The following is an 11,065-nucleotide window of genomic DNA, read 5'->3' as shown; positions in this document are numbered from 1 at the left end:
GCTGGCCCAGTGCAAAATGAAAATGTGAGGCACCTTGTTCATGAGTTAACGAAAAATTTCCAAACAGTGACAGCAGAATATTGAACCCAATGTGGGGCTCTTCTAAACATGGGGCTCTGTGTGACTCATAGGTCGCATGCTCATGAAGCTGGTCCCGACTCCTGAGCAGCAAGGGCAGTGATAACAAAAATTCAGAAGGCATAATAGAAAAGTATAAAGCAGAAAATCAAGATCATGTAAAATCCCACTACCCAGAGACAACCTCTGTTTTTTCCATATACATATACATGTATAGACACATATTCACATTTTTTTTATGTTATGGAAATGGTATAGTGTAATTCTCTTCTGTAGTCTTTTTGAAAATATTACCTTTTGGACAGCTTTCCATTTTAGTAAGTATAGATCATTTCAATCCCACTGTGTAGAAGTTTCATGTCCCATTTAAGTAAAACCCTGTTGTTGAGGGTCTGAAGGGTCTTGAGTTTTTCATCATTACAAATGATGCACACTGAATATCAATAAAGTTGAATGAGGATCGAATGAGTCAATCAGTATAAAGCACTTCAGAGTGCTTGTCAAATTGCAAGCTCCTTCTAAATGTTAGTGGTTGTTATTTTTCTATTGTCAAATTGTTCTGTGTAAAGGTTGAACTAATTTATATTCCCAATGGCAGGGTGAGAAGGCTTGCTTTCCTGAAATTCTTGCCAGTTCATTCAATTTTTGCCTTTTGTATTTGTTCCTCTGTGAATGGCCTGTTCATGTTCTTTGACAGTTCTGTTGAATTTTTCATGCTGTTTCAATTTTAATTGATTATTAGGGATATTAATCCTTTGCTTGCTTTAACCACATAGATATTTTTAAGTTTTTTACAGTTAAAAGCATCTGCCCATACAGTTAAATCTGTCCATTTTCTCCTTTAGGGTTTCTGTCTTTTCTGTCTTCTTTTAGAAAGTATTTTGTCATAGAACAGGTCTAGACTTCAGTGGCGGCCAAGTCTTTCCTGTCAGGTTTCCTCTGAGGCTTTATCTTTCTGGGGCATGGCTTTTCCAATTCTATCAATGGAGTTAACAACACTAGAACACTTGAAAAGTATATGTGAAGGGACAACATTTATTAACTTTGAATCTACATGTGAAAGCACAAAATCCCCCCAAAACAAAACCCATTGCCATCAAGTTGACTCCAACTCATAGCTACCCCATAGGACAGAGTAGAACTGCCCCATAGAGTTTCCAAGGAGCACCTGGTGGATTCGAACTGCCAAACTTTTGGTTAGCAGACATAGCTTTTAAGAGCTATGCCACCAGTGTTTCTGTGAAAGCACAAGATGTATTAAAAAATTGAGTATTGTCTTCCTCTTCCCTACCCAGAAGACACTTTAGCCTTTTCACATTTTCTGTTTTTCTTTGCTTTCTATGGAGAACACTGTCTTTACTAGAGCTGTTCTTTTTGTGAAGCTGAATTGGAGACTAGGGTGAATGGAACTTAGCCAGTGCTTTTAAATTACTCTGTTGTTAGACTGTTTTCTTATATGTAATTCTATGCGGAGACCTGGCCATGTGGAGCCTGGTTTTTGTTTGAGTAGCATAGGCATTATTTTCACCAGGGGAAGGAAGAAGGTAATATTTACAAAAGCTAGGCCCAGTACTAGGCGTTTTCACTTAAATTATCTCATTTAATCCTATCAACGGAGTCTCTCAGTGGCACAATTGGTTAAGCGCTGGACTACTAACTGATAGGTTGGAGGTTTGAACCTCAGAAGAAAGGCCTGGAGATCTGCTTCCGAAAGGTCACAGTTTTGAAAACCCTATGGAGTGCAGTTCTACTCTGCACGCATGGGGTTGCCATGAGTCAGAATTGACTCAGCGGCAACTGATAAAATCCTATCAACAAACCTGTGAGCAAAGGCAGATTTCTTTTGATGCTAAGGAAACCTAAGCCTCAGGGCCTCTCCCTTGCATAGACCCTTTCAAGTCCTCAGGAGGGGCCTTATGAGTTCACATGGTCATAAGCTTTTGTAAAATTAGTGAAGGTAAGTTATAACTGCAATTCATTAAGCCTGCTCTTTTCATTTTGACTTCCCCTCCATTGTGCTTCTCCTCAGATTGAGTGGTGTTGGAGTGAAAACAGACATTTTAGGGATCTAACCAAAGAAAAGTTGAGTGGGGGATACATTTATTTGGAATTAATGGGATACATTTATGTGGTTTGTCATCACTTCTATGTATAGTTAAGTCATTGCTGGCTGTACCAGTGTAGGAATGACTTTCGGGAGCACTTATAAAGTCGACAATTCAAAGCATATTTAAGATTAGTCACTACATAAAAAACCTTGACACATCCTAAAATCTTACAGCTACTATATAAAAGAATTGATAGAGATTCTCCCAAATGTTTACAAGTCAGGAAATTTACATGACATCACCAGTGGTGAGCTGTGAAGCTGAAAGAGACTTTCCTAAACTCTCAGGAAAAACTAAATTGTTTTTTCTCTTCTCTCTACAGAAATTATACTACAAAAGTGGTATCAGATGAAGAGGCAATCAAAGGATATGCCACCAAAAATTAGGGAAACTGGCAGTGTAGGGGTATGTCAGTTAATTTAATGAAAAATATTATTTTTTTTGATTCTTGATGTTTGTGGCACTTGTCGGTTTTAAATTTTGTAATCTCCTGTGATTTATTTTCTCGTTCTAAGTAAACGTTTAGAATTATACCCAATTTTGTACTTTATTTTAACTTATTTTACCCAAATAGTATAAACTTCAGGCCCCACAAAACCTGGATCTGCCAATGTCTATGAGGTGGATACTGATGGTCATTTGGAGTGTCCCACGTTACAGGTAAGGACACTGACTTGCTCAAGTTAAGCATAGAGAGTTAGTGGTGGAGCAGGATGCAACCCTGAATCTGTATGGCTTCAAAACCTATGTTTTTTTTTCTTACTATCCAAAACTGTTTTCTTTCGGATGAAAATTTATAATAATCAACCCGAATTACAGTAATAATAACAATCTATTGAGTGCTTGGAAACCCTGGTGGCGTAGTGGTTAAGAGCTATGGCTGTTTACCAAAAGGTCAGCAGTTCAAATCCACCAGGTGCTCCTCGGAAACCGTATGGGGCAGTTCTACTCTGTCCTATAAGGTTGCTATGAGTTGGAATTGAATTGGAATCGACTCGACAGCAATGGGTTTGGTTTTTTTTTTTTTAACTGAGTGCTTACTAGATGTCAGACATTGACACCTGCACAATGACCCTATTACATAAGTATTATCATCCTCATTTTACAGATGCCAATACTAGAATATAGAGAAGTGAAATAGATTGCCCAGGCTAATAAGTGTAAAACTAAGATTTGAATTTATGTCTAAACAAGTATAAAGCCTCAACTCTGTTGAAAGCTTCCTGGGGAGAAAAACCTGGAGTCATTACGTAGGAAGACCCACTTATCTTTCCTTCCATTAATCCCCAGATGAGTCAAAAAGAGGACAGCTCCTTCTCCAATCCAGATGTGAGCAGGGGATCAAGTCCTTCCCTGACAGATTTTGGCACACCATCAAGAAAAAAAACCAAATGCCCCAGGCGCCTCCTTCTGCTAATCCTAGACAGTGTTTCTGCCATCGCCTTTGCCCACTGTCATCTCCTCTGTGGTGGTTCTTGGCTCCTCAGTTGTGGTGTTCCTGCTAAAGGTGAGGCCTGCATGTGACCTGTCAGGGAATTTCTGGTCCCTCCTTCAGGGCCATACTTACAGTTGCTGCTGAGGCCCCCCAGGCACTGCACTGCTACTGATGTAACCCTGCCCTTCCTTCCTTGCTTTCACCAATCCTGTTTTCGGCAACACTGCTATCTTTGTCCCACCACCTGTCTATCAGTTTATTGTACTGTGGTGGACTGTGTGTTGCTATGATGCTGGAGGAAATCCTGGTGGTGTAGTAGTTACGAGCTACGGCTGCTAACCAAAAGGTCGGCAGTTCGAATCCACTAGGTGCTCCTTGGAAACTTTGTGGGGCAGTTCTACTCTGTTCTATAAGGTTGCTATGAGTCAGAATCGACTTGAAGGCAATGGTTAATGGTAACTGATGCTGGAGCCCTGGCGGTGCAGTGGCTAAGTGCTTGGCCACTAACCAAAAGATTGGTGGTTCAGATCCACCAGCCACTCCATGGGAGAAAGATGTGGCAGTCTGCTTCCATGAAGATTTACAGCCTTGGAAACCCTATGGGGCAGTTCTACTCTGTCTTGTATGGTTGCCATGAGTTGGAATCAACTTTTGGCAATGGGTTTTTTTTATGATGCTGGAAGTATGTCATCAGAATTTCAAATACTAGGAGGGTTACCCATGGTGGACAGGTTTCAGCAGAGCTTGCAGACTAAGACAGACTAGGAAGAAAGGCCTGGTGATTTACTTCCGAAAAGTAGCCAGTAAAAACTCTATGGATCTCAACAGAATATTGTCTGATAAAGTGCTGGAAGCTGAGCCCCCCAGGTTGGAAGGCACTACACAATAGCTGCAACAATGGACTCCAACATGTCAATGATAATGAAGATGGCACAGATCTGGGCAACGTTTCATTCTGTTATACATAAGGTTGCCATGAGTTGGAGCCAACTCAGTGGCAACTAACAATAGCAGCAACTATCTTTGTCAAAAGTCAAACAAGGTTGTCAGCACTTTGGCTGCCACAGTTCATTTTTCCTCGAGAAAGGTAGATGCTGTCGCCGCGGCACACACTTGGATCCTGTCAGTTCTCATCTCACTTCTCACCTTGGAGGAAAATAAGCAACCTCCAGGTCACAGCCTTTCCATACTCCACTATGAGATTTCAGCCTGTCCCTCTCACTACAGTAGGTGAGGGCTGAAACTAGCATTCTGAAGGCCTGTGAAAAAGTGTGAGGCAGGGCTCACTCACCTTCTTGAATTAGAGCTTACTTGACCCCAGGCAAGCTTAGGGAAAGTATTTTGGAGGTGGTGTCTCAGTTCCAGAACCTGAACCTGTATTTCCTTGCCACTCTTCTCTTCTAGAGGCCCTTTCCTCAGTCATTCCTGACGTAGGGTCCCCACCTTCCAGGGCACCTTACCTGAGGATGTTGTCTGTAACTGTTCACTGTAGTGCTAGAAACTTGATTTTTGAATTGGATCCCAGGTATCACCAGCTGATAGAGTCCAGTTGGCAAAAAACAATGGTTATCTTCTCCTTTGTGTTTTTATGATATAGCATAGCTCCCAAGTCCTCAAAACTGATGTCAGTCTGTAAAAGGCCTTGGTGGTAGTGGACAGTACATGTGCAAACAGAACCCTGAGTCTAGCAGCCTGCCAGTCTCCAGAATGGTTCAAGTACCAGGCAGGGTACCTAAGAGAAGGTTGCCCAGGTGAAAACTCATTTATTTATTTGCTTCTTGGTGTGGGCGGGGGGTTCCTTTATCAAGGGCAATTGTATACAACAAACATAATTGGGCCCTGAATGTTCTTCCTGACTGCCAGGCCCTGCATTTCGTGCCTGCCTTGCCTTCCCTGAGGAGCCCTAGTGGCTAAAGTGCTTGGCTGCTAACCAAAAGGTCGGCAGTTTGAACCCACCAGCCACCCTGCGGGAGAAAGATGTGGCAGCCTGCTTCCGTAAAGATTTCAGCCTTAGAAACTCTATGGGGTAGTTCTTTGTCCTATAGGGTCACTGTAAGTCTGAATCAACTTGATGGCAATGGGTTGAGTCTCCTCTACAAAACATGAGAGAAGAGACCTTGTCTGTCTTATTTTTCTCAATAACTAGCATAGGGCTAAGGAGCCCTGGTGGCACAATGGTTAAGCAGCTTGGATGCTAACTGAAAGGTCAGTGGTTCAAACTCACCGTCTGCTCTGTGGGATAAAAGATCTGGCAATCTGCTCCCATAAAGACTTCAGCCTAGGAAATCCTATGGGGGCGGTTCTACTCTGTCCTATAGGGTCACTATGAGTTAGAATCGACTCTGCAGCACACAGCAACAGCATTGGGCTTGGCACATACTAAAATGTTAATACACATATGTTGAATTAATGAATGAAGCTTATAGAGGTTAACTTGTGTAATGTTGCATACCTACTAAGTGGCTGATCCAAGATTTAAACCGAGCCAGGGTGGGGGCAGTTCTCCTCTGTCCTATAGGGTCACTATGAGTTGGAGTCGACTTGATGGCAACTTTTTTCTTTGTTTGTTTTTAGCTAATACTAGAGCCCAAACTCTAACCACCATGTTAGACTGCTACTGTTCATATTTGCAACTGAACCATGTAAAGGCCATAGAGCGATTGCTAGGAACTTAGAATCAACGTTTTGTCTTTCTCTTCTTTTCCTACCTCTTCCCTGCTTCCCCCCCGCCCCCCGCCCCCGTCTCGTCTCTCCCTCTTCCTCTTTTTCAGCTCTGGAAAGGTTATTGGAGGCCATCTTGTTCAAACTTCAGTTTTATAAATGAGGCAACTGAAGCTAGACTGGTCAAATGGTCTGCCTGAAGGGTATAGTTAGTGGCAAACTTAATAGATAACTTTAGCTTTTATGGTGGACATCATTCTAGCAAAATCATTGGAGATCTAATTTGTTTCAATCTTTTTTTTTGTTTACCCAATATCCTTTTGATATAACCAGGTTAGTCCCATCATTGACCTGGGCACATATTTTGCTCATTTTTACCTCAGTAGCATGACTCACACTGGTCCTTCTGCCTGGGACTTCTTCTTTCTTTTCAACCTATTATATTCATCCCTCAAACCTGAGCTCATTTCTCACCTCTACCATGCACTTCCCTAACTCTAATGGCCCATGGCCGTTGTAAACTCATACAGTGGTCTGCATCACCCATTTGACCTATTTGGCCCATAATCACACATTATCATGGGGTTTCATTTAAATGTTCTCAGGTGTCTCTTTCCCTACAGGCTCATCAAGAGCAGGAACCATATCACATAGTGTATCTCCTTTGTAAACCTTTTGATTCCTAGAAAAACACTAGATACCCAGTAGACGCACAAAAAAATAATTCTTTTTTTAAAAAATCTTTCTTTTTCTTTTCTTTTTTGTTGTTGCTGAGAATATGTACAAGCAGAACATACACCAATTCAACCATTTCTACATGTACAATTCAGTGACATGATATTAAGAATAATTCTTGAATGAATGAATGAATAAATGATATAAGCAAGAAAAAGATGAAATGGTAAATCCTGCCATCTTGTGGTTATTAGTCTTTAGTGTTGCCATTTCCACTGGGTTTTTTAGTGCTGAAATTAGACAAATGGCATGAAAAACTGAAGTGTTGGTGTTGAAGTGGGGAAGGTTTCTTTTCATTTTGCTCGAAGGACCAACAGCAGGGATACTGAATTATTTTGTAAGAGAAAACAGAGGTGCAGGGAAATGAAAAACTTAAACCAGGTACCAAAGAACTGAATGTAGACCTGGGGAATATTGATTGGATATCCTCAGATATAGTCTTTGCTCTGAAACGGACAAGTAAAGGAAATTGTCCCAACATGTTCAGCAGACCAGAACTCTGGTCATTTGATCAATCTACTTATTTAGGGGAGAATCTATTAAGAAACCTTTTGTAACAATCATCTGGGGAAGATGGGAGAGGGTCCTAGGATCCAATCTTAGTGTTGCTGAGTAACCTTGGGAACATAACGTGATTTCTCCAGTTTCAGTTTTCTTGTCAGTCAGTTTACTGCCCAGTTTACTTATGGGAACGTTGTGAGGCTCTATGAAGCCACGGGCTTGAAGGTTCTTAGAAGAGTTTAAAAAAGTGACACACATTGGGGTCTTAAACGCTAGCAAGTGGCCATCTAAGATGCATCAATTGGTTTCAACCCACCTGGAGCAAAGGAGAATGAAGAACACCAAAGATACAAGGTAATTATGGGCCCAAGAGACAGAAAAGACCACATAAAGCAGGGACTACATCGGCCTGAGACCAGAAGAACTAGGTGGTGCCTGGCTACAACCAATGACTGCTCTGACAGGGGATCAACAGAGAACCCCTGAGGGAGCAGGAGAGCAGTGGGATGCAGACCCCAAATTCTCATAACAAGACCAGACTTAATGGCCTGACTGAAACTAGAGGGACCCCAGAGGTCATGGTCCCCAGGTCTTCTGTCAGCCCAAGACAGGAGCCATCCCCAAAGCCAACTCTTCAGACAGGGATTGGACTGGACTGTGGGATAGAAAATGATACTGGTGAAGAGTGAGCTTCTTGGATCAAGTAGACACATGAGACTATGTGGTGGGCAGCTCCTGTCTGGGGAAGAGATGAGAGGGCAGAGGCGGGCAGAAGCTGGCCAAATGGGCATGAAAATAGAGAGTGGAGGGAAGAAGTGTGCTGTCTTATTGTGGGGAGAGCAACTAGGAGTATATAAAAAAAAAAATAGCAAGGTGTATATACGTTTTTGTATGAGAGACTGACTTGATTTGTAAACTTTCACTTAAAGCACAATAAAAGTTAAAAAAAAAAAGTGACACACAAATTTCATTCCATAAAAATAAAATAATGGCCTTACTCTGAGGAAGCTCTGGAATTTTTCCAGGCCTAAGTATTTAGATACTAAATCAAAGTGAATGCAATTCACTTTTTGAGAGAAATCATTAGTCATAATATGACATCCTTATATCGTTTTTAAAGAAAGTGGAGGAAGGAAACAAAAACGAAGCCAGTTATCCCACGGAGAGAGGTCAGTGACAGGTATGGACCTGCTGCTTTATGAAGTTTAGGGAGGTGGAATCAAGTTGCTTTAACACTAGTTTTTGAGTAGAAGTTCTAGAAGCTGATTTAGAACTCGACAGCTTCTGTATATATTTGATGAAACCAATAAAAGGATATCTAAAAGGAAAAAAAAAGAAAACACCAAACCAGTTGCCATCGAGTGGATTCCATCTCCTGGCGACCCCATATGTGTCAGGGTAGAACTGCTCTATAGGGTTTTCAATGGCTGAGTTTTCAGAGGTGGATTGCCAGCGCTTTCTTCGGAGGCATCTCTGGGTCATTTGAACCACCAGCCTTTCGGTTCATAGCAAGTGCTTCACCGTTTGCGCCAGCCAGAGACTCCTCAAAAGGATATTATAAACCCAGAAATGTCATGAGGAAATGCTCCCCACAAGCCTTTAGGGCATCCTAAGGAATGTGAATGATATACTCCATTCAAATGGACAGTAACAGCTAATTGTACTGGAATTCCCTTTGTTCAATCTGTTGTTCTTGCCTGGTATTTATTAGACGTCCAGGAATCTGGGTTTTTTTTTTTTTTTAATTGTGCTTTAAGTGGAAGTTTACATTTCTAGTCAGTTTCTCATATAAAAATGTATACACACATAGTTATATGACCCTAGTTGTTCTCCCTACAGTATGACAGCACACTCCTCCCTGTATTCCCCGTGTTCATTCAACCAGCTCCTGTCGCCCTCTGCATTCTCATCTGGCTTCCAGACAGGAGCTGCTGACATTGTCTCATGTGTCTACTTGAGCAAAGAAGCACACTTCTTGCCAGTATCATTTTATGTCTTATAGTCCAGCCTAATCTTTGTCTGAAGAGTAGGCCTCGGGAATGGTTTTAGCTTTGGGCTAACAGAGAGTCCGGGGACCATGACCTCTGGGGTCCATCCAGTCTCAGTCAGACCATTAAGTCTGGTCTTTTTACTAGAATTTGAGGTCTGCACCTCACTTTTTTCCTGCCCCATCAGGGATTCTGTGTTGTGTTCCCTGTCAGGGCGGTCAGTGGTGGTAGCCAGGCACCATCTAGGTCTTCTGGTCTCAGACTGTCGTAGTGTCTGGTTTATGTGGCCCTTTCTGTCTCTTGGGCTCATCTTTACCTTATGTCTTTGGGGTTCTTCATTCTTCTTTGCTCCAGGTGAGTTGAGACCAATTGATGAATCTTAGATGAGCACTTGCTTGCGTTTAAGACCCCAGACGCCTCTCACCAAAGTGGGACGCAGAACTTTTTCTTAATAAAACTTTGTTATGCTAACTGACCTAGGTGTCCCCAGAAACCATGCATCACCAGGGCACCAAAGGACTTAATAGAGGGTCTTAAAATGTAAGGGACCCTGGTGGCACAGTGGTTAAGAGCTATGGGTGCTAACCAAAAGTTGGCAGTTCGAATCCACCAGCTGCTTCTCAGAAACCCTATGGGCAGTTCTACTCTGTCCTATAGGGTCACTATGAGTTGGAATCGACCTAATGGCAATGGGTTGGCTTTTTTTTAAGTATAATATCAGAAATTAAAATAAAAATAGCTAAATTCAACAGGTGCCTCTAGGAATGAACTATTAATATAAATGCCTAAGAATCAGTTTTTTAATTAATTTTTATTGTGCTTTAGATGAAATTTTACAAATCAAGTCAGTCTCTCATACAAAAATTTATATACACCTTGCTATATACTCCTAATTGCTCTCCCCCTAATGAGACAACACACTCCTTCTCTCCACCCTCTCTTTTCCTGTCTGTTAGGTCAGCTTCTAGTCCCCTCTGCCCTCTCATCTCCCCTCCAGACAGGAGATGCCAACATAGTCTTATGTGTCTACTTGATCCATGAAGCTCATTCTTCACCAGTATCATTTTCTATCCCATAGTCCAGTCCAATCCCTGTCTGAAGAGTTGGCTATGGGAATGGTTCCTGTCTTGGGCTAAAAGAGGGCCTGGGAACTGTGACCTCCAGGGTCCTTCTAGTCTCAGTCAGACCATTAAGTCTAATCTTATTACAAGAATTTGGGGTCTACATCCCACTGCTCTCCTGCTCCCTCAGGGGTTCTTTGTTGATCCCCTGTCAGGGCAGTCATCAGTTGTAGCCAGGCACCATCTAGTTCTTCTGGTCTCAGGCTGATGGAGTCTCTGGTTTATGTGGTCCTTTCTGTCTGTTGAGCTTATAATTGTGTCTTTGGTGTTCTTCATTCTCCTTTGCTCCAGGTGGGTTGAAACCAATTGATGCATCTTAGATGGCCACTTGCTAGCATTTAAGACCCCAGAAGTCACTCTCCAAAGTGGGATGCAGAATGTTTTCTTAATAGATTTTGCTATGCCAATTGACTTACATGCCCCCTGAAACCATGGTCC

At 42.0% G+C, this 11,065-nt stretch overlaps 1 long non-coding RNA gene across 1 annotated transcript; it reads left to right on the top strand.

Moving 5' to 3' along the window:
- Positions 1-1,404: 1,404 nt before the first annotated feature.
- LOC126069308 (uncharacterized) lies at positions 1,405-3,959 on the top strand. Its single transcript, XR_007515906.1, has 3 exons — positions 1,405-2,591; positions 2,761-2,846; positions 3,477-3,959. It is a non-coding gene; the product is annotated as an uncharacterized LOC126069308 (long non-coding RNA).
- Positions 3,960-11,065: the final 7,106 nt, after the last annotated feature.

Source organism: Elephas maximus, chromosome X (assembly GCF_024166365.1).
Source record: "Elephas maximus indicus isolate mEleMax1 chromosome X, mEleMax1 primary haplotype, whole genome shotgun sequence".
Classification (NCBI taxonomy): domain Eukaryota; kingdom Metazoa; phylum Chordata; class Mammalia; order Proboscidea; family Elephantidae; genus Elephas; species Elephas maximus.
Note: the sequence above shows the minus strand (reverse complement) of the source record. Positions and strands in the feature narration are given on the sequence as shown.